At 36.0% G+C, this 24,359-nt stretch overlaps 1 protein-coding gene across 1 annotated transcript in view; it reads right to left on the minus strand.

The window, feature by feature from the left end:
• The window catches only part of LOC109104470 (protocadherin Fat 3-like), a 135,234-nt gene extending 113,801 nt beyond the window's left edge, over positions 1-21,433 (minus strand). The window contains 1 exon segment of the mRNA XM_042771611.1: positions 21,247-21,433. The gene's annotated coding sequence lies outside the window, so the exon portion shown is untranslated.
• Between the last annotated feature and the right edge of the window lie 2,926 nt (positions 21,434-24,359).

Genomic DNA, 24,359 nt, shown 5'->3' on the forward strand with positions numbered 1-24,359 from the left:
TCTGTCCATCATCTACAGCCATCATCTATTCATATCCATCTATCCAACCATATTGTACATCCATCCATATCTAAATCCATGTATATCTATCTGTTGATTTATTAATGCTGATTTCATTTTCTGGTTGACATGTCGTGTTATTGTTCACCAACAGTCGGCATTCATTAATTTTCCCTTTATCTCTGCTGTATTCTTTTACCTTCTTTGTTTGGTCTTACGGTCACAAAAACTGCTTTTGATAAACATAAAAATCCTTTTAACTTTAAGCGCACAGATTTATTGGGATAACTATTTAGGAAAGACATCAACATTATTATATAAGATTATAAATGTTTGGTTTGTGTTTTATCTCAGTAGTCTTTGAGAGCATTAAATATTTGTTGTTTATAACTAAATAATTAGGACATAAGCTACACTTTTGTAGCATTATCTTTTTGTCTTGAAGGCCACTTTTGATCTTAGTTGAGACGTTGGACAAAAGAAAAAAGTTGTAATTGATTTATTTTTTAAGATCAAAAAATATGAAAGCTACATTTTCTATAAACAATGTTGCTTCATGTCAAATGAGACCCAAAAATGGTGGTGCTTATTGATATTAAACAACATATTAAGTTTATAAAAAAAATGTAAATATTTCAAAAGAGATATATATATAAGGTGGTTTGTTTGTCTTATCTTTCCAAGTAGCTGATCTCCCATCTTGACCAGCTTACAAATGCCCAAAAAACCTTGAAAGTAGACCAACTTGAACACTGGAAACCAATATGGTCGCAAGCTATCACCAGCAAATCACACCATAAGCAGGTTCAAACAGCAGATCCTGTAGTTTATAGAAGATCCTGGAGTCCACATAATCAAATAATACAGTTTTCACCACTTCAAGACTCAGCGGTCTCGAACAGACTGCTGGAGAGTGTGGGCAGAGTATTATAAAGATCATTTATGTAACGGACCATCAGTCATGATGAAGTCAACGCACTGACTCTTGATAAGGTCAATACTCTAAACTCTGTTCTGCAATCACTTCTACTTTACCGAATTTGGTTAAGAGCTCTTTAATATGAATGCCCTAGACTGAGAGTCTGATCCCAACTCAAGTTAACAACATTTAAAAAAGATATGCTAACTAGGCTGTGAATATGCTAATGAGGTCAGCGGAAACTGCATAAGACTGTTCAACCTAATGAATGCAGAAAGGAACAGACAGCATGTCAAAGTTTAAGGATGCTTATTTGTTGACTGAAAAACACCCACAAATGAAATAAATGGTTCAATTAGGCCATGCAACAAAATTAACCAGTCAGCATCCAGGAATGATCGATTTTATAAACCGTGCATAACTAATGTCTACATTCAATTCTAAGAGACAAAAACGACGGACAGATGGTATGTAATCTTGACGTTGCACTATAAACATACCAATCAACAAGGACAAGTCAACACTCAATTAACCAATTTTCTAAATATGCGTTTCCTGCATTTAGCCACACAAACTCAATTACAGCCTTTTGTCTGCCTCCAGAAACCTTATAGGCTACATGTCCCATGTTGCCACTGAGATTCCACGGGAGACCATTAAAAGTGTTTCGCACACAGCAGAATATCTAAGAGACAGAGAGAGAGCGTAAAACAACTTGAATAAAAAGCAAGAGACTGAATAATCAACTGCCACCAGAAACCACTCAGGCAACCAAAATGATTCAATTACCCTTCACTGCCCACCGACAAACAGACAGAGAGAGAACGCTGTTGTATTGATCGAAAGATGAATGATGATTTGATGCAAGAATCTGGTGACAATGATTGACGTGCACACATTAAACAGGGCATCGCAGTTTGATTCAGTTCGCACTCTGGGTGTGTCTCAATCCGCCCCCTAATTCAGATGTAAGTGCACTGGAAGGCAAGGGAGTTAAATGAGATCAATTCTTTCACTGACTGAGCTTATGTTATATCATCAGAGGAGTATAACGTAATGAGAAATTAGACTCAAGTTCACATAAGGGTAAAGCAATGTCAGAATGTACTCAAAAACAATTAAATCCACATTTAATTTGCATGCTGAAATAAATGGCTTAAACCATCCTATGTTGGTTGGCTGGTCTTAGCTGGTTAGTCACCTGGTCTCCCAAAAAGACCAGCTGAAAAAGTGTTCAAAACCCCTCTAAAACCAGCCTGCTAAACCAACTACGAAAACCAGCTAAACCCAGCCCGTGTTCACACAGAACACTTCTTTGCATCCAAAAATGTGCAGTGCAGAATGCCTTCCCCGCCATGTTGCTGTCAAATAAAACAGTTGCCATGCCATCTTGCTTCTGTAAACAAAAGACTGCAAAGCTTGCCCCGCCTCCAGGGTCTTCTGATTGGTCCACATTGTCTTAAAAACACGTTGATCATGTGAGAGACGCTTTAAAAGTCACGAGACGCGAGTGCAACAGAAAAGCAATGGAAAAGTAGCGCACAGGAATGGAAAAACTGGTGTGAACGGCCAGGCAAGTATTTAAAAGTAAACATTACATTTCATGTTGAAATCTATTTTATTGTGAAGTACAAAGCACAAGTTTTGTACTTTGCATTTAAAAACAATGTACGTATAAACACTGTTTAAAAGTTTGGGGTCGGTGAGATTTTTAAATGATTTTGAAAGAAGTCTCATGCTCACGATGGCTGAATCAAAAATATAGTAAAACTGTAATATTGTTAAATTTGACAATTTAAAAGAACTGTTTTCTATTTTAATATATTTTAAAATAGAATCGCTTTGGATAAAAGTGTCTGCTAAATGACTAAATGTAAATGTAAATATAATTTGTCAAATGATCCTTCAGAAATCATTCTAATATGCTTATTAGGTGCTCAACAAATATATATATATTATTATTTAAGTAGAAAAAAGTTAACAGAACATCATTCATTTGAAATAGAAATCTTTACTGTCACAATTGATCACACATCTTCCCTGAACAAAAGTATTCATTCCCCATACGTATGAATGGTCATGTATATTTTGTTTTAATAAACATTAAGTCATTATGACATGCAAAAGGTTAAAAGTATGACTTTTTCCCCTTGGAAATATGACTGAGCAAGAATACAAGTATTTAACATTGTTCAAGTTAAGTAGTTCCCAATAAAAGGCAACCACTAAAGAACAGTTTGCACTCCTGTATATCACAGATCCACCCTACCAAAGTAAAGTATAAATTTTAATTTCACACAGAATTTCAGAAAACACTGGCCTACTGAGATTATTCATGTTTTAGTGGTTGACAGACAACTTTAGAAATATTATATCTCATGGACATAGAGTTGAATTCAAAAAACAAACTAGCTATGTTCAACCATTCAACTAAACAACGTGATTGTCAAAAGTACCAACATTCAGCTCCTAATATAAAAAAAAGTAAAAGTATACTAAAAAATAAAAGTATAGTTTAACTTACAAACAGATAACTTTTCATGCCATCTTTCAATGACACAAAAATTAATCATGGATGCCATGGTTTTATAGTACTGTACAAAACAACTATGCATTATTATTATTATTATTTGCAACAGAATTTACAACTGGAAACTTAGATTTAGTCAGCAATAAAGTTATACCGAACACATATTGCGATAGGTTCATTTAATTCATGTTATATAGTTTAATATATAGTTTATATAGTTTGTTATATAGAGATTGTCATACTACATTAGGAATTAAAAACTCTTTTTCAATAACCTTAAAGAAAGAAAGGGTGAGAACGTACAACAACTTAATAAATCTGGATGATAAAATGACATTGCATTCGTGCCATAATTCACAGACTCTACGGGGAAACACTACAAGGATTGCTAATAAGTTTGACCTTTAAGTGTTTCAGCTTATCAGGAGACTGTAGGCAAAGAAACCTGAGCAAACGTCACATTAGCATTCTAGCGCTGCATTGATGGCAGCAGTCGAACAGAGAAGCGTACACGACACAGTTTAATGGGGTTAAAGTTGCTGTAAGGACACATCAGCGCAAAAAATATAACACCAAGACAGATTTCCCCTTGTGGCAAACACTTATGTATGTGAAAATGCAAAATGCATGCTAAATTTTTTTTTTTTATTTTTTTTTTGCTGTCTAAGCGGAAAAGATGCTTGAAATCTGTGCAATTGTACAATGATGGCCAGTTAATATGTTTTCATGGTTCGGGGGCAAGTGACTTTGAGGCCTTCTGGAGAAGGTTTTACCCTGGGAAGCTGTTAAATCAACTCCCTCCCACTAGAGATGGAGGAGGAGAACAACAGAGGGGAAGTCTTTAAGCCGTTTTTACGATTCTGTGAAGCGACGTCAAGGGCGCCACTGATCTACGGGGATCATTTTAACGTAATTCACGTTGTCAGCGGCCTGTTGTAAAACTGGTCGTTTAATTGTACAGCCCTTTTGTTCCGTTGTATCGTGTGTAGCCATGCATGTGATTGCTTTATCAGAGATATCATGAAAAAAAGATGTTATTAAATTTCCGCACCCAAGTGAACAGTCATGATGAGTTACCAGTTCAACCATAAATGTAAAGTACAGTCGAGTCTCGGCGTTAAAATACGACACTAATACTCGTACAATCTGGGGACATGCGTAGAAATACTGGAACCCTTGCTGAAAAAGAGATGTACTGGCCGTTTGCCATGCTAAAGGGCGTCACGTGTGCGTCCCAAGAGAAGAGCCAGAAAGAGACAATAGAAACCCGAGAACTGCTAAGAAAAATGTCACTTGAAGAGACCACAGAACTGTAATTGGCCCCTTCTGGCACAAAGAAATGGCAGAAACTGAAATAATAGCCAGAAAATTACCAAAACAACAGGTTTAATGGGAAATAATAAATAAAAAGTAAATAAATAATAATAAAAAAACAAATCATAACACTTTCGCCTTATGTATTTGAAAGAACTCTCTTATGCTCATCATGGCTAAATATATTTGATCAAAAATAAAAACAGCAGCATTGTGAAATATTATTGCAATTTAAAATGACTGCTTTCTATTTTATTATATTTTAAAATGTAATTTATTCCTGTGATGCAAAGCTGGATTTTTTAGCAGTCGTTACTCCAGTCTTAAGCAAGGTAATTATATTTAACTAAAACTGAAAAATAAAAAAAAATGAAAATAAACAATCATTTCCGTTACTTGAAGTAAAATAAACATCAACTTAAAAAACGTATTTATCATTTTAATTTAGTTTAACTCGATATTTTAAAATAACCTAAATTAAATTAATGAAATATTAAATAAAAATTAATTAAAAAAACATAAAAAATTATAAACATCACAAACAAAATTACAAAAATATTGGAAATACAAAAACTGATTAAAATATTAAGAAAAACGATAATAGTATCTCAACAATAGTAAAATAACACTGGCATTCAGTGTCAAATGATCCTTCAGAAATCATTTTGATACAGTATACTGATTTGGTGCTCAGTAAACATTTTTCTTTTTTTGATGAATTTATTGTGCCCTTGCTGAAGAAAATATTTAATTTCTTCTTTTAATTATAGTCAATAAAAACAATGCAGCATAATTATAGCAATATAGAGTTTTTGGATATGTGGGGATTGTGTAGCACAGCTAAGGGGGCAAGTAACTGTGGAATTTATTGCAGGGAATGATAACCAGTGCAAGCGCAGCGGGATGCTATCTGGTAAAAGCGCTCAGTTTGTCCATGTGTTCACCCGTCCGTAGGCTTCTCCACCGCTCAGTCAGGATGGCTTTTCCCAATTCTGAAGCCGTCCATTATCACCATGTTCACTAGAGGAGACGCACACCTCACTCTCTCCGGCTCCTTGTTGAAGCTACAATTTGCTTGTCATATCTTGCGCCTCGACTCCTGTGTTGAGCTGGCGTGATGCCGGGCGGTTGCCGTGGCGATACACAGATGCCACCGTGACCGACGTCTCCCGTGGACCCAACCGAGAGCTGCTCATCTTGCGCTCACCCCCGCATGTCAGCAGCGAAAATACAACTCCCTGCCTCTGTTTGCCTCTCTCCCGGAGATTAGAGTGACTCACGGCGCAGTAACCCGGCCTGCATCAGCAGCGCGGCCTACGAGAGTTATTAAAAGGAATCTTCCTGCGCTGCTTCCCAATATAAACTCTCTCTCTCTCTCTCTCTCTCTCTCTCTGTGTGTGCTGCACAAACGTATATTTGTTCCTTCTCTTTTTAAGTTCCTAAATTCACTCTCTCTCTCTCTTTGGCAGGTGGCAATGTATTTTCCAGACTAAGCCATAAATATAGGGCATGCGCTGCAAGCAGTCTTTGAGGACCACATCAGCGAGAAATACACAATCTCCTTCGTGTGTGTGTGTGTGTGTGTGTGTGTGTGTGTGTGTGTGTCGCTGTGCAACCCAACACTGCCGGACAACTACTATTTATGTACTCCAGCGCCAGTTCCTGCTTATATATTTATATACTTAATGGGCTTTCAACACTAATTTGAGTAAATTCAGTAATTTGCACGTTTTAACATGGCGAGAGGTGTTATTTGTTAAATGGAGAAAGCATTACAACGGCATTAGCTTTCAACACGCGGCCGCGGTGAATTTCAGATCGCTAACTTACAGCGCTGTAATGGTCCCTCAGAGTTATTATAAGAAATGTGCTGTCTCATATTCTTCCGTTCTGGCTCTAATTTCATATCAGTTACACTTGGGGAAGAACTCAATTCACATAAAAATCACATTCATTTCTGTTTTTCGTTATTTCGTGGTTATGATGAAACTGATGAACCGAATAAAAACTGATACACAGTTTGCTTCTTTGTGAACACATTTTACACATGACTGATTTAATACTTTCTGAAGTTCATTTTTGCAGCTTTTGCATGCGCTATAAAACATTTGGTCAAATAACCCAAGGACATGTTAACATCAACACTAACTGGTCTTATTTAAGTGAAATATACTAGATAATGTGACTAAATCAGCTCAGTTACATTTGGGTCAAGTAAATCAAAAATGACAGATGGATACACCAAGAGCAAAGTTGAAACTATAAAGTAAACTGAATTGCTCAGTAAATTGCCAGTTAGGGCAACACATCTGAAATGATTGTGATACTCAGGGCCTGGTTATACTGTATGTGTTTGAGTTTTTATTGCTTTTTTTGTTTGTTTGTTTTTTGCTCATGAAGGTATTTTAATCAATTAAGTGATGTTAAAATCAATAACACATGCAGAATTAACATTTAAGCAATCTTAAATTGCAGTAAAGCTAGTAAGTGGTGCTAGTAAGTATTTAAAAAAGAAATCATTTTTATATTAAGTAACCATGTGATAAGTGGTAATGGATATTCTTTGACTTACATCTTGTGATATAAATATTTTACAAATTAAAAGCATTTCATTTGATTTTTTTGATGGGTGCAAATTAAACGATTCAACAAAAAATGGTTCATATATTAAGTAATCATGTGGTAATGGCTATTTTTGGACAATCCTGTGATTTAAATATTTAAAAAATCAAAAGTATTTCATCTCATTTGATGATTATCTTTTTTGGAAACTTGGATGCAAACCAAAATATTAAACCAAAAAAATGATTCACATATTAAATAACCATGCAGTAATGGCTATTCTTTTGACAATCCTGTGATTTAAATATTTTGCAAACCAAAAGTACTTCATCTCATTAAATGATTTTCTCTAATGGACACTTTGATGGACGTAAACCAAAAAATTTAAAAGCTTGGGAATGTAATTAATATCACAGAAACAGAGTCAAAGCTATGTTTTTTTTTCTCTTCATTTTAACATGTAATTAACCCAAAGCACTTACAGTCTTGCCCACTGATGACTATACGAATATATCTACAACGGTACAGCAGTGCGGCTGACATTTCTGCAAAGGTAGTATATATACTACTATAGCACCTAGTACTAGTGTGAAGTTTGGTGAGCTTTACAGTCCATCGGGATGGTGTTGCCTGCAGGTTTATATCGGCAATGTGTACTACAGCTCCTGTTGTAATCACCTCAGGCTCTAATCCATTAAAGCACAACCGATTATCAAGTGAAAGTGTTTGGAGCTCCAACCTAAAACCTGTCCATCTGAGTGGCCATCATGCTCTCTTTGTATAGCAGCCATGTTTCAAAACACCAGCTTCAGGCAACAAGTGCTGCTATTTCACTTTCCCTCTCTCCCTTTTCATCAGCCCCCCAGGCGGACCATTAGACCATCTGCTTCCCATCTCACGAACACGGCCGTGGCTCCATCACAGCTTCCCGTCATCTGCAGGGCTCCGTGAATCCTCGTGCGATCGTTTGCACCCCGTCATGCCCCCGTGTGAGGTGATGCTTGAAGTCGACAGGCGGGGAACAAATGAAAGCTGTTCTTGATAAAATTATCACCCTCTAAATTTATCCCAAAGCCAAATATTTAACTTGGAACACAAATAGTCCCACACTCGTTCACCTCACAGAGGAATGAATACAGAATTATGAAAACTTGTTTTGTTAATTAATGCAAGGCTCAACAATTACAGATGGTCTGATGGCCTGTAGCCAGTGTGAGAGTGTTCTGGGCCAGTTAATAACAGTGTTACTTACCCTATTATATTTCAAATAATAATAATAATAATTAATAATAACAATAATTTTGAAAAATATAAGCAAAATCAAAAATATTACTAAAAATAAATTTATATAAATTCTAATCAAAACTTTGCAATCCTGCAATTTAAATATTTAAAAATCCTTCAAATCATTTAATGACTTTATCTTTGGAAAATTGGTGAACACAAAGCAAAAGATAAATAAATAAATATATAAATAAAATGTAATAATAATAATAATTTTGGGAAAAATATAAACAAATAATAAAAATAGTTAAAAATGAATTTATATAATATTTAAATTAATCCTAATCAAAAAATGTGATTTACATATTTTACAAATCAAAAGTACTTTAATCATTTGAAAAGATTATTCATAAATAAATGGAAAGTCTGGCATCAATACAAAACAGCTTTAAATTCAAACTGATGAAACTACTATAATAAAACAAATAATTTCCACTCTAAATGAAACTTCAATGCAACAAGTAGGGAATTCAATTTTTGTGTTTTCCCCCAAAACAAATTCTCCTGCATCTGCTCCATTTAACAGATCCGCACCTCATTTTGAACAGCATTGTTCACCCCTACCAGGTACACAAGAGAATGCCATATTGTCTGTTATTACTTTTCACATCGAATCAATACTATAGTACCTAGGGTCTATTGCAGATAAGTCAAGCATTTCTCCAGCAGCAAACTCCTTTCAATCAAGTCTGTGCTTCTGCGAATTGATGTTCTGATGTCCTAATCGTTTTCAGATGGTCTGTTCGGTCTGTGTGACACTTGTTCAAATCCGCTGTCTAAAAGACTCGCCGTTACACTGAAGGACAAAAAGATTGACATCACGTCAGTTGAAGTAAATCAGACCTGCTTCAACCTCTCCTGAGATTGCAGTGAAAAAAAATTCCAACGTACACGCTCTCAAAAGACTTGCTGACATCATCATCAAGTACTCAGGTCTAGGATTTCATTTCTTCTTTTCTATTCTCCTGGTTTCTTTTGGTCCCTTGTCCACAAACACTCAAATACATCCTGTTCTGGTAATCAGACTCCTTTGAATGGTGCTTAACTCTTGTGGCCTTTCTAAAAGGCTTTACACACATGTAGACACAAGAACACATAGCCACAGTTAAAGGAATCATTCACTTAAAAATGCGGTTCAAAAACATGCTTAGGTTTTTTTCTAGAGCAACGAGGAACATACCAAAATTTCAGTTGATAGTGATAAAAATGTGCTATCGACCCTAATTATCAAACTGCATTCACACCAAAATATTCATGCATGTATATTGTGAAAGAGTTTCCCTGTTCCTTCAGACAAAACTATTAGAAGAGTGGAAAATATAGTGCATATGAACTTTTATAATATGCAATAGAGCACTTTTTTATAAGAAAGCTGTCTTTTGTGCCAATTCCAGAATGTGTATTCATTTTTGTGTCCATTAAGTTTTTTAATTATTGGATGACATCACGGCATGGCCATTAGTCTGTCTGTCTGTAGTCATTTAATGCCAAAAGGTTGATTTAATTTATTGACCATGCAGTAATGTCAACTGAACTTAATGGACACAAAAATGAATAAAAAATGGGCACAAATAAGCACAAAAGACAGCTTTTATACTGTATACTGTATATATACATATATATATATATACACACACACACACACACACACACAATATTGTTTGCTTTTGCTGTCATCTAGTACTAACTTAGTGGAAGGCTACAGATTAATTTTTCAATCTTATTACAGTTCCTATAACAGAACACAATGCATCCTCTCAGAACAATGAATCTTGTGAGTTCCTGTCACAATAATGAATCAGGTGCGCTCTGAACAATCTCTCTTTCTCTTCCAGTCGCTGCTGGAGCGAGTGCATGTGTTCAGTGGGAGTTTGTTGTTTGTGTGTGTATGTGTTTAGTCTCCCTGTCATGCTGTGGGAATATACGGTCAGGGTAATTACTGCTATCAGAGCTGGTGCTACCGTCCTCACTGCTCGGACCCTCTGGGACTGATTATGGCCCCGCTCTGAGCTCCACTACTGCTGTCTGGACGACCCTTTGCTGTCCTTCAATAAGTGATTCATCAAAGAGAGACAAGCCCACACAGAAAGACAGACTGAGAGAGACCTGTGATCTGCTAGAGATCAGAGGAGAGTGACGCATGTGACACAGACTGAAATAAACTCACTTGAGACTGGCACTATAATGTAACTTATAGCACTTTCCTTAAAATACAGTTTTTTGACTTAACAATTGAATTGTGGAAAGTGGTACATCTGGTATCCCCAAAATCTCAAAAATATAACAGAAACTCTTCTTAACCCTCACATAAGATAATATTAACACTAATAAGCAGTTCAATTTACTCAAAAACACAACATTTATTTTCAACATTTATTCCAGTCTAATCCAGTCCCATGCAAAGCATGCTGGGAACAGAAAATCCACTGTACAGTTCAATTAATGCAAGAAAAATGATTAATATAGTTCAAAAACAAATGGACTTACATCATTTACATAAATAATTGGATTAGACACAAAAATCAAGTTGTTCAAGAATTGTGTGCTTCATTAGCTCATTGCAATCAAGTAAATTAAAGAAGAAAAAACATTTTTGAGTGCACTTTTGTCCCAGAGAGAGCTACGTCTTTCAAAATTTGAGAATTTCCTCAGTAAGTGATTAATGCTAAATTAAAAATAAGTACAATAATTGCAAATGCAAATTTTTCAGCTATAGTTTCAGTGTGGGATTTGTTTAGTTCATTGCATTTTCAGATGCAATAACTCTATATATCTATATAATAAAATAGAATCAGATGGCTAAGTAAACGTGTGTCTGTCTGTGTGCTTCTATCACTGTGTTTTTGTGTGCGGTGTGTGTGTGTGTGTATCAGTGTGCCTGGGCTTCCCTCACCTTCAAAACTAATCACTGTCTAACATATCTGCTGCAATGAAACAACTTTCAGCCTGTCTTCAAGCCCCATTTCCATCACTAAATCTCTCTTTTCCAAACATTATCTCTGATTTGTGTATTTCTGGCAGTAATATTCAGCTCCAAACCCAATTACAGCTTGTATAAACTCACTAAACCAGATCCCACACAAGTTTACTCGAACACACAGCTTCTAAAGCTAATTTTATGTCTACAGGCAAACCCAACCTCTAAAAGAAAACAGTTTGTATTTATGAATCATTTTGCCTTTGAGGACGTCCCTTAAGGGAGGTTTCTGTCAGGTTTAGCAAACTTCTGTGGACAGTTTTGTCCCTAAGGTACACCTAACTAAACCCACATAAACAGAGTCGCTCTGATCTCAGACTCGCAAACACCTCCACAAATGCATTGAACGCACACTCACTATACGTGAAGAACATACAAGTGTTCACAAAGACAAACTCACAGAAAAAGCTCTAGGCAGCTGTGCAGTCTAAACACGCTTCAATTCCATTATGAGCAGAACAGCCATAGTTTACCAATCCCCTCTGCTATACCAAACACAAACTTAACGCACAACACAATAGAGTATGAACTTACACACATGCACAAAACAACATAAACAACAACAAAAGAGCAACATAAACCACTATGTGCAAACACACAGAATACGCAATGAATGTACAGTATGCATATAAATACACACACATGATTATATACAGTGAACAAGTACCACCCAGGACTTTTGCTAAATTTCACAAAATTTATGGATGGGCCCTCCATACTCAAAGGCTCAATGTGTAGTTGAGTTCCCAAATTTAACTATCCTGTGCCCACCAAAATGAAGGAAAAATAAACCAGCCAACCCGCCACCCTCTATCAAGAGCTATTTATCAAAAGAAGAAAGCCACTTACAATATTGACTCTGAAATGAAATCAACAAGTGTAAACACAAGAAAAGACAATAATCATTTCTAAACAGAGTGTTTGAACATTCTGACTCTAAATTGGAGGCAAGTGGTACATCATAATGACAAAACTCAATCACTTCCATTATAATCAGCTTTTATACTTTCATGCATTTGACAGCCATTTTTATCCAGAGTAATTGTATTGTTTTCAAAGTTTACATCTTATTGGTTCATGCATTCACTGGGAATGCAGAAACCTACTAGATTATTTTGAAGATATTAGTTGAATAACTTTATTATGCATAACAAACTTGAATTTTTCAAGAAATTAGCTGGCTCCCATACAATATGGCCCACACATTTTCATCTCAACATCTAACCTCTAAAGTAGAACATCACAATGGCAAAACTCTGTATATCTCCCATTGTAATCGATAAACAAGGCTGTGTAGAAAGCATGCAGCTCAAACTCATACTGTTCTTCTGAGATTTGACATTTACATTTATGCATTTGACAGGCACTTTTATCCAACTTAACTGCATTTGATTCAATGTGTACACCTTATCGGTTTGTTCAATTGATTACTGTTAGAATATTTTGAAAAATATTAGTTGAATACCTTTTAATGAATAATGAAAAATTATTTTTTTATCTAAATTAGACTGTATAAAAGCAGAGTTGCACTTATGAACGCTACTTTAGAGGGGCTGTATGTAGGATTGACACCGAGTGGTTGAACTAGGTATTGCAGTCCAAATTCAAAATATTTGAGAGGTTTTTTTTTTTCACTTGGCCCCTCCTCCTCAGACTTGACGCACACGCAGGTTGCCAGATTGACGACAGGAACGAGCGCACTTGACGATGAACGAAATTAAATACGCGGTGTTTTCTGCCAACTTGCAACCTGGGCTGCCAATAACTAATTGGGTAAACTGGCAGTGGGCGTGTTTTACAAACCAAAACAGAGACTTACATTCCAGCCCGGAACGCACATTTTCAAAGGAAAATAACTGACTGTAGCAATGTTTTTCAGATAAACAAGTATGTTAACTTAGCATGTTTCTTAAATATCTGCAAACATACTATTGATGACATACTAAAAATTGCTGCCTCCTTACAATATGGGCCACAAATCTTCCCCCAAAAAATCTCAACATGACATCCTCTGTTGTCTTGAACTACCACGTTTTACTAGATAATACTAGAATGATTAATACGTCATATACATAACTATGTTGATCATTCATTAAGGGAAAATAATAAAACAATAAATCTACTCTATAGAAGACCCCCGATTAATTATAAATCTCACACTCACATACAATCGAACACTAACCAACAGAGCAACAATAAACTACTATCACAAATGCACAAACAGAGAGGCAGATGTTGCACGCCGATCAATGCACTTTTGATTTGTGCTCATCCACAAGTGGACGACAGTGACGTAAGTGGCAACTTTAGTGAGTTTACGGGTAAATTACCTCTGCGAACGACATCTTGTCAAACCGAGCTCTAACAAGCTATCGACCCGCCACTGCTGTGTCCTAAACGAGCTGCTCCCCTGTTTCCTGTAAGATCAAGCTACTGAAAAACAGAATTTATCTCAACTGATGTAATGAATCAGAGCCTAAGAAAAACACATCAGGGACAAACACTGGAGGAGGATGGGAGATATCAACGAGCGCAGAGACCAATGTGCGTGAGCGGATGTGGGTGAGTGGTCCATTTCAAGCTTCTAATCACTTTGAAAATTAGTTTTTCTGAGCAGTAAGCAAGTTTAACGCACTTTGTAGCATAAAGTTTTCAGTCCGTGAACGGACACGTAATTGCTACTTTACATAACTCTTTATGTAAAATGACATTAAAAACAGAAGCACTTTATGGGTTTCTGATCACATGACTTTGAAAATAAGGTTTTATTCACACTTGCAATTCCAATTTGATCACATGACTTTGAAAATAAGGTTTTATTCATACTTGCAATTCCAATTTGTTTTGCAAATTTGAGGAAACTATATCTACACTATAGGGAAAAGATGAGTGAATTCAGACAGTTGTCGAACTACTACTGCACATTGTGTATGAATAGCCTATGATATACACACTGAGTTCTGAATGACAAAAACTACTTCAGATCTGACCATTCAGACTGAAACACAAATGTTAACTGGATTTCAAACAACATACAGATGCAGTTTAGTTCAAGTTTGGTAACATGCCTTCAGTTCAGAATACAAAGGGATAAAAATTTAGAAAGGTGATTTTTCACTATTATTTACAACAGGATCTGTATTTTTATGGGTTTAAATAAAAGATTTTTGTTATAAGAGACAATAAAAACAACTTTGCGTTTCAAAGCCAAAAAAAAAAAAAAGAAGTCAACGAATTTGTGACTTCAACATGCTGTCTGTCAAAGATGATAACATACCTGACTTTAAATTTCTCAGATGTTTAAAAGATTTAGACAATTACCAAAGTTTGATGAAAAGTTGTTTCATTTTCCAATACAAGATGATACATTTTTACATGATTTGCTACATTTAATTACCCCTTAGCAGATTTTAAGCCACATTTATATAAGATACACCCAAAAAGTTTTTTTTTTTTTTAAAGTCTAAGTTTCCAAAGAACACATGGTTATCGCTCTCAGTGGCTTAAGTATTTAACATCACACATTTGCAGGTGAACGCCGACCCAGGCTGGGATAAAGCTTCATATATTACACTGTAATCGTACACCTAGCCAATGACCTTTAACATCTCTCTAAAACCTTTCCACTCCTTCAACAACAATGAAGGTCTCTGCTTTCACTAGTCAACATGAAAAAGTTCACAAACCCATTTCATCTACATCACATACTTCCTAGTGAAACAATCACATTAAATGACTGGAGGAGAGGGTTTGAATATAAGCAGACTTAATGACATTTGAGGTGGTGTTGTATTGCATTTTGAAAGAAAACAACTAGGGTAAATTCTGATTTCATGTTGACTTTAACCATTTTCCACAAGCTAAAGCAAAATCAATCATCAAAAATCATTATTTTGTTAGTTTGAACAATCAACAAATTACTCTGACACCAAGATAATCGCCAGTCTGCTGATGGACAGAATGAGTTTCTTCAAAAGACAAGCCAATAAGTTTTCTATCCGAACTGCTTCTTTTAGAAGAACGCTGTGATTAGGTTAGCTGCTATTAAAGTGAGCCGTGATTGACTTAATGATCAAGTGGCTTTTGATTGACAGGAAGAGAAGAGATTTTCTCAGACTGTTAACACAGAGGATGTTTTAGTGTGTGTGTGTGTGTGTGTGTGTGTGTGTGTGTGTGTGTGTGTGTGTGTGTGTGTGGTTGGCACTGATGGTGGCATCCTGGATCAATACACATCAGGCTCACCGGCGAGACAGACAAGGGCGTCACGGAATCGACAAGCATGTGCTCAGAGCGCATCAACAAAAAACACACCACACAAAAAACAAAAAAAAAACAATCAACAAAACAAGTAAATAATAATTATTAGTCCAACAACAAAATAATAAATAACATACTTGTTGGTATATAGTTATGTAGAGTATTCTTAAATTTGAGTAGGAAACAATTTTCACTCAAAAATTGCTAAATTTCACAAATAATTACCAAGAAACTACAATTTAATTAGACATGAAATTTTACCAAAATAATAAAGTTGTATTTTCTTGTAACATCATGTACTCCAACAATCTTGGAAATGCAATTATATTGTGTTCATCTCATGGTGTGTGTAGCTCAGAGATGTATTCTTAGCCTTAAAATCACATATTTCATATTTCAACCATCAATCGACCATATACTGGACCAAACCCTGCATTTCACACGCTTTCTCTTTCTCTCTTCTGGTCTACCGAGCTGGATCAAACCCAATGTACTCATTTTGACTCACTCTAAAAGACTCTCACTTTCTTTTCCAAGAAAGCAAACACACACACACACACACACACACACAGGAAAGCCGCTGAATGCAGTCGATGCCACAATAACACCAGTACTCATTAAAGAGACACTCCCTTGAGCGGTTGTTCTTGACTTGAAGCTTTATTACATGACTAATTACAACACTGTTAATTAGTTGCTATGATCATGGAGAAACACAAATAAAAGACAGACAGGGAAGAAAAGACCTGTAACTTTTGTCCAAACAAGGTACTTGTTTAAGTGTTTTAAGAAACTCAGAAACACAGGGTGTGTCCAAAAACGAGAGAAAATCTGGCTATCTAGACAGTGTCAAATATACCTATATTAAAGGGATACTCCACCCCAAATGAAAATTGCAATTAATCATGAAGGAAACAAAAATAACAACTTTATTCAACAATTCGTGTCCTCTGTGTCTCTCCACATCAGTGTAGCGCCATTTTGGAGAATATGGAGAGACACAGAGGAGATAAATTGTTGAATAAAGTCTTTATTTTTGTTTTATTTGCATACCAAAAAGTATTCTCGTCACTTCATAAGGTTACAGTTGAATCACTGATGGCAGATGGACTATTCTGACAATGCTTTTTATACTTTTCTGGACCCTGACAGTGTTACTTACTTTGCAGTCTATGACACAGTTACAAGCCTCCTGGTTTTCTTCCAAAATATCTTAAATTGTGTTCCGAAGACGAACAAAGCTTTTACGGGTTTGGAACGACATGAGGGTGAGTGATTAATGACAAAATTTTCATTTTGGGGTGGAGTATCCCTTTAACAAAAAATTGAAATATGATTTTTGGATATGGTGCCATAGTAATACCATGTTTTTGGACATGGAATTACAAAAATACTAGTAATGCACCAAAATTATGCAACCGAAAACAGGCCAAAACAGCAATTTTCGAATTTTCAGTTTCAGTCTAAATGGTTTCAGAGGTTCAAAATCCTTGAAAGAAACAATGACATTAAATAAGCGCATTTCTGATGACGTGTTTTGACTGTATCAGTATTTATTCATGCACACACTGTGGATAAGCAACAAGAAGTGTCAGCAGTTTGGACGTACTTCACAGTGAACAAAGAATATGCTATTGCTAGTGTAGCAATACATAAAATTTGTATATGAAGAGGCGGCTCTTTGCCAAAGAATTTTTATATGACTGGTTTAATTTATCATCCGAGAACACAAAACCGTGAACAGCATATGTTGATTTACCCAATTACCCAAATTTAATTACTGAAACATTATATTTGGTTTTGCTTTTCTGGTAAATGCAAACTTCTGGCGCCTCATTCCCGAAGAACGTAATTTCAACAAATTGAATTTATCACCTGAGAACACAACACCCAGAACAGCATAAAGAGTTCAACTGCCCAAAGTTAACTACAGAAACATTACTTTCGGTTTCTATTTTCGTCTAAATGAAAATTATCGATTTTGGTAAAAAAAAAAAAAAAAATAAAATTAAACTTTAATACGACTGGTTTAATTTATCATGTAAGAATCAGCATAAAAGGTTCAATGACCCATTTACTTAAATTGCAAAAACCTTTGTTTTTGGTTTTAGGCTAAACGAAAATGTTAAGTTTCTGTGTTTCAGTAAAAAAGAAAAAAACAAAATCATTTTGAAATCACTAGAAAACACTAAATAGTTTTTTGCACATGTACTATGTTAATACTGTGGGCATGATATCATGGTAATACCCTGGTATACTTTGGACTACCACATAAATACCATAGTATATGAACTGTTTAGATTAGAAAATTGCCTTTTCTTCCCATGTTTTTGTTGACATGTATTATGTTAATACCACAGTGTTCTTAGAAAGTACCATTTAAATAATAGTATATGAAAAAAGCAATCATTTAGTACCACAATATACAACAGTATCTGCCAGAGTCTCTTTAGCAAGGGATGAAATGCATCTATAATGCCCAAAAATGTTGTCTGTAGGCAGCTCAATAGGTTTTAAGAAACCGCAACAGAGACTCTGGTGGACTCTGTCTCAGACATTTGTTTATAAGTGTGGCCCCTGTCCTGCTGACGGGGCCCAACCACACACAGAAAGAAACATTCAGAAAGAGCCAACTCTAATTACTCCATCTTTCAGTCCTCTATGAAAAATGACAAACTAGAAGGGCAAGACAAAACAAATTAAGACTGAAAAACAAGGAAAACATTGGAGAGAGGGGCCATGGGGGTGCAGGACAGAGATCTGAGGGGGTCTCTACAGTTGACACAGCACTGAAGAGCATTCCAGCACAAGCGGAGAACAAAAGCACACACACACACACAGTGCACACAAACAATGGCACGGACGCTGGGAGACGCAACAACGGCACATCAGGACTCCCTACCCCCTCATACACGCAGAACGGGCCGCTGATTTTAATGTGAAGCGTCCACTGAGTCCTGGCATTTGGCAAAGACAGATGCTGAGAATGGGCTCGCACACACACAGTGCTGCGCTGGGAACAGATGGGGGAAGGGTCGCCCCACACAGGGACACATCCCACCGTTTCTAAGAGAGAGCATCGGCATTGATCAGCGACGTGGAGGTCATTCTACCCGCATACACACACACACAGACTGATGCACGCATAAAAGGACAAACAGCATTGAACAGGTGGACCAGTAAAAAAAAAAAAAAAAAAAAAAATGTTTTCCAGAAAACATATCATGTATCCGAACAGACAGCTGTTTGGAAAGCTGACAAAAGTGTGTGTGTCGCTTCACACACACTAACTAGCTCCTCTTCCACTCAGTTCCTAGATGCACTTTGAGCATAATCTTAATATGTGTTTTCACTGTGGTTTGATGTTTTATAGTTTGTGCATTAGCAGAGCATAAACGCATCACTTGGCTGCACTATCAAATGGTGATTCAATTGTGAAAGGGAAACAAATGCATTAACATACATTAATAAATATAAGGCTGAGTCATATTATCTAGTGCTAGATTGATATATCAGCCATTCTGAGATTAGCATTGCTGAAAATAATAATAATTCATTTACTCACGACATGTCGTTCCAAACTGTATTTCTCCCATGGAAAATAGAATGGTGACCAAACGCCAGTAAAGCACAATAATAAAAGCATTATAAACAAAGCCTGTGCACTATATACAGTACATAAAGTCTTCCAAAGTCATTTGTTAGCTACGATATGTGAGAGAAAGACTGAAAGGTAAGTGAATTTTTACCATTCACTTTTTATTGCATAGAGAAGAGAAACACATACTTTCTGCTAAATATCTTATTTTGTGTTCTGGTTTGTAATGACATGAAGATGAGAAATTGATGACAAAATATTGATTTTTGGGTGAACCATTCCTCTATTTTATGCAAAATATTTTAGCAAATTTAGTTAAATAAATGTTTACGTTTAAATTCCAGCATTGTTGAGGAGCTCAGTTACTATTATTAAATGCTATTATGTAAATATCTACATTATATGGACCACTAAGCTCTCTAGATATCAGTATTGGCCATTTAAAAAACTGGTATTGGCCATATAAAAATATACCACTAATAATAATTTCTCAAAATGCTTAAATGTATAGTTAACCCAAAAAAGAAAAGTCTGTCATCATGCAGTTGCAAACATGTTTGACTTTCTGTGGAACACAGAAGAAAATATTCAGAACAACATTGGACCCCACTGACTTCCATTGTATGGATGCTTAGACATTTTTCAAAATATATCCTTTTGTGTTCTAAGAAACTCATGCAGTTTTAGAACAACATTAGGAAGAGTAAATGATAGAATTTTCATTTTTGGGTCGAGCAGACCTTCTAAAGTGGATCACAAAATCTCTTCACAAACTCATTACCAATCAAAGAGTGTCTGATAAATATACACTGCCTGGCCCAACCTGGCTTGGTTCCAAAACTTAACCCATATCAAAACTAATCTAACGCTGGGAATAAGTGAGTCATCTATAAAAGTGAGAGTTAGTGGAAAAACAAACCAGAAATAGCTCACAATTTCCTTTACGTTTATAATGAAAGATGGTTACTTTTCTTTTTCTTTTTTAGCAATAACAGTGAATGAACAGCTCAACATACAGTTTACTTTATATGCATGCACACATACATGTTTATGCATATATAGCATGCATATATTTGAGTCTAGCTGACCCTGTTTCTCTCTGTATTCGCCTAATGCAGGGCAGTGTCGCATTTCAGAGAGAGTGGGTCTCCCATTGATGTGCGGAGCACGCCAACATCATCCGAGCGCAGAGCGGTGTGAAGCCAATCTTATGAGGATGGAGAGAAAAAAAGTGAATTCAGCACATTAATACGTGAGGCGCGCACACAGACTACTCACGCTCGCAAGGAGGATCCGAAGTGTGCAGTTCGTGTGCATGTGCTCCGTGGGTTTTAATTAAAAGATGCACTGGGCCCCTTGAGAATTCATACACACACATGCACCGGGGGCCGCTTGTAAATTTACAGCCCTTTCGTGGATGCTCGGGACCCTGTGATCTTCCCACCTTGTCACTGCATCATGCATGCATTAACATCCACCACACCTCCAACAACTTTCTCTGCCCTCTGCATGTCCACAAGTCCCTCTATGTGCAGTCCTTCCCCCTATGACAACTTAAATAAGGATGCTTCTCCTGAATGCACTCAAAACATCAATGCACAGTCCATAAGATCTACTGGAAGAGGTCTCAAACCACAAACGCGTAACACAGCCAACATTCCGCATGCCTTTACTGCGGAATAAACCTGCTTCATTACTCGCCCCCCTTCATTCAATCTGCCCCCGTCCGCTGCCCAGCCAACTTTCACTCCCAAGCGCAGTTAGTTGATCAGTAATCACATTGTATATGACTTAATTTCGCATACCTATCCTCGTGAGTAACAATTCCGTTCGGTGAGTGACAGGCGTCCGCGCGCTACTTTGCCGTATCCATGAGAAGTTCGTATCCGACCGCGCATCGGTAGTGCAACCGTCTCGCCGAAGCTCCTGCAACAGCAATGTGCTCCGGCGTTCACACACGCGCGTTCTAACACACATACACACACACACACACGGCGTGGGACCGGGGAAGCGCGCGCGCACGGAAGGGGGGTGGGATGGTGACTCCCGCGGGTGCGAGCATAGCGCAGCCTACCGGACGAGCGCGCACACACACAGAGTCACTGTCACACACAGTTTGACATTATTTATTGTGCAAGGGAAATCATTAATGTGCGTATTATATTTGAATTAGGTGCATGTACTTTTGTCGGTAATTTATTTTATAATGATTTATTTTTTAAACATTAGATTGTGCAATTATAAGTCATTAAACATATAAATCATTTCTGTTTTAATTGTATACCTCATTTATATTTATACATTTATATATATATATATATATATATATATATATATATATATATATATATATATATATATATCACACACACATTTAAAAAAAATATTTTTTACATTTTAACATCAGAAAAACTAATCATTTATTTACTATTTATTTAGTCAAATTTAAGGATGTTTCTTGTCTAAATAGTTACACCTCCACTCCAGTCAGTGTTATTTTACTATTACTAATATACCATTATAGTTTTTGTTAATATTTAAAATAATATTTTATTTTTATATTATATTTAACATTTTTCATAGTTTTCATTTTAAATTTCACTTTAAATTTAAAGTTAAATTTAAAGTAATTTTGTTTTGTGTTCTTGTCATTATTATTTTTATTATTAGGATTTATTTAATGTTTACTATTTTTTTATGGTTTTAATTTTAGTTACTCGAGTCTTCCTGCCCAATCTTTGTGTTTTGTCTGTTTACAGGCCCAAACCTAAATTGCCTGCAAACAGGCAACACGCTCTATTAATAAGAATGAATTGCATAGTACTGCATTGTATTTGAGAACAGCTGGACACTGCGGTAGCAGATGATATTTGGGTCAGCCCTGCATAAGTGTGCAGGTCCACTCGTGCTGAAGCTCCAGTGCATCCAACTGAGTGTTAGAGTGATGATCACTGGCGGCTACGGGTCTTTTAGAAATGCACTGCCGTGTAATTAATGTAGCCATGATATAATGCACAAATCGATTTTCATTGTGCACTCCTGACTGCATTGGGACAGGAGGAGCTGATTTTTCTGTCCCACTGGTGTGCTTTTAGGCGGATATCCACTTATCATGCAGAGCTGACATCAAACGCATGAGGTGGGTGGGTGAGGGTCAGGTTTGCTATCATTGTTGAGACCAAATGAGAGTGGCTGAAATAGCCTTATTGCTCTCATAATGAAAACAGGTTCATAAAGGGATTAAATAATATCTTAATTAAAATCTGACAATGCCGAAAGGTTTCTTTAAGGTGTAGGCGTAAGGTTAGGATGTACTAATTATAATTAGCCTAATTTAAAAATAATACAAGCCACAATAATGCATAGAAATAAATAGCATGTATGTGTCAAGAGTTAGAGAAATGAGGTATAAAGTGGCAGAAATAGAAAGAGACAATTTTATTTATATGTGTGTGTGTGTGTGTGTGTGTGTGTGTGTGTATATATATAAATATATATATATATATATATATATATATATATAAAAGCAGGTTTTATTTTTATACTTTCCATTTTCATTTTAATTATTGTTATTAATATTGTGTGCGTGTGTGTGTGTGTGTGTGTGTGTGTGTGTGTGTTTAATAGTTTTTGTTGTTTTTATATATGTCTACATAGGTTTAATTAATTTTTATGTTACTTTTAGTTTTAGTTATTTTAGTTAGGTTATTTAAGTTATTCAATTAAAATTAGAAATATTGCCTTGGCAACTAAAGTAACACAATTTTTCTTTAAAATAGTTTTAATTTTAGCTTATATATATGATATATACAATGCAAAAATGTTTCCTAAAGGTGTAGGTGTAATGTTAAGATGTACTAATTATAATTAGCCTATAATTTAAAAACAATTCCAGCCAATGAAGTCATTATAATGCAGATAAATAAAAAGTGTGTTAGAGAAAGCAGGTGTAAAGTGGCATAGATTGAATGAAACCGCTTTGCTTTTTGCACCTTCAGATTACTGTGTGTATGTGTGTATGTGTGTGTGTGCACATGCTTGCTCATGCTGAAGGACAAAGGGTGTGATGTAGAGGTCAGAGCAACCAGCCTACATGATGTTTATTACCACAAGATCTACAATTCCCCACCAACAGGAGGATGAACATCTATTTAATGGATGCAGAGCATCAATTACACACAAATACACACAGAAAGTTCAGAAGCGTAGGCGGTGGTGGATCAAAAGAAATAATAATTTTAGTGAAGTGCACTTTTTTTCTGATGGCAACAAGGCATATTGTTTTCCCAGCAATTTTATTTTTATTATTGATTTTTGTTTTCTTCCATTTATGAAGGCTGCTGTTTTTATTATTAAGACATCTGTCTTGTGCAGCAGCGGCACGTGGCGAGAGCTGATGAAGTCCTGATGTTAACACTGTTCTGGAGCTGCTCTGGATTTGACTGGCTATAGTGTACATAACAGGCCTCAGAGACACACACAGCTACTGTGACTCAGGGCTTCATACCACAATTGCATTAGTGGCGAGGACAGAGATCGCAGAGACATGCTGGTTAAAAGTGGACTGGTTTATTCTGTTGAATGAAGCTTGCTTCCTTTGGCTTAGTTTATGGTCTGTATAGAGGATTTGAGGGTTGAGATTTGGGTTATGGCGGCAGGTTATATTTTGCTCAGAAAGACTGCATTTATTTGATGAAAAAATATTTTTACAATTTAAAATAACTGTTTTCTATGGTAACACATTTTAAAATGTAATTCTATTACTTATTCCTGTGATGCAAAGCAGAATTTTCAGCATCATTACTCCAGTCTTTCAAAAATAAACACTCATAATTAACAGCGATGTTAATAAAAAACCAAACCAACTGTTTCACAAAAACCAATCATTTGAACCAAATGATTCATTGAAAGGATTAGG

The sequence above is a fragment of the Cyprinus carpio genome, chromosome A15 (genome assembly GCF_018340385.1).
Source record: "Cyprinus carpio isolate SPL01 chromosome A15, ASM1834038v1, whole genome shotgun sequence".
NCBI lineage: Eukaryota > Metazoa > Chordata > Actinopteri > Cypriniformes > Cyprinidae > Cyprinus > Cyprinus carpio.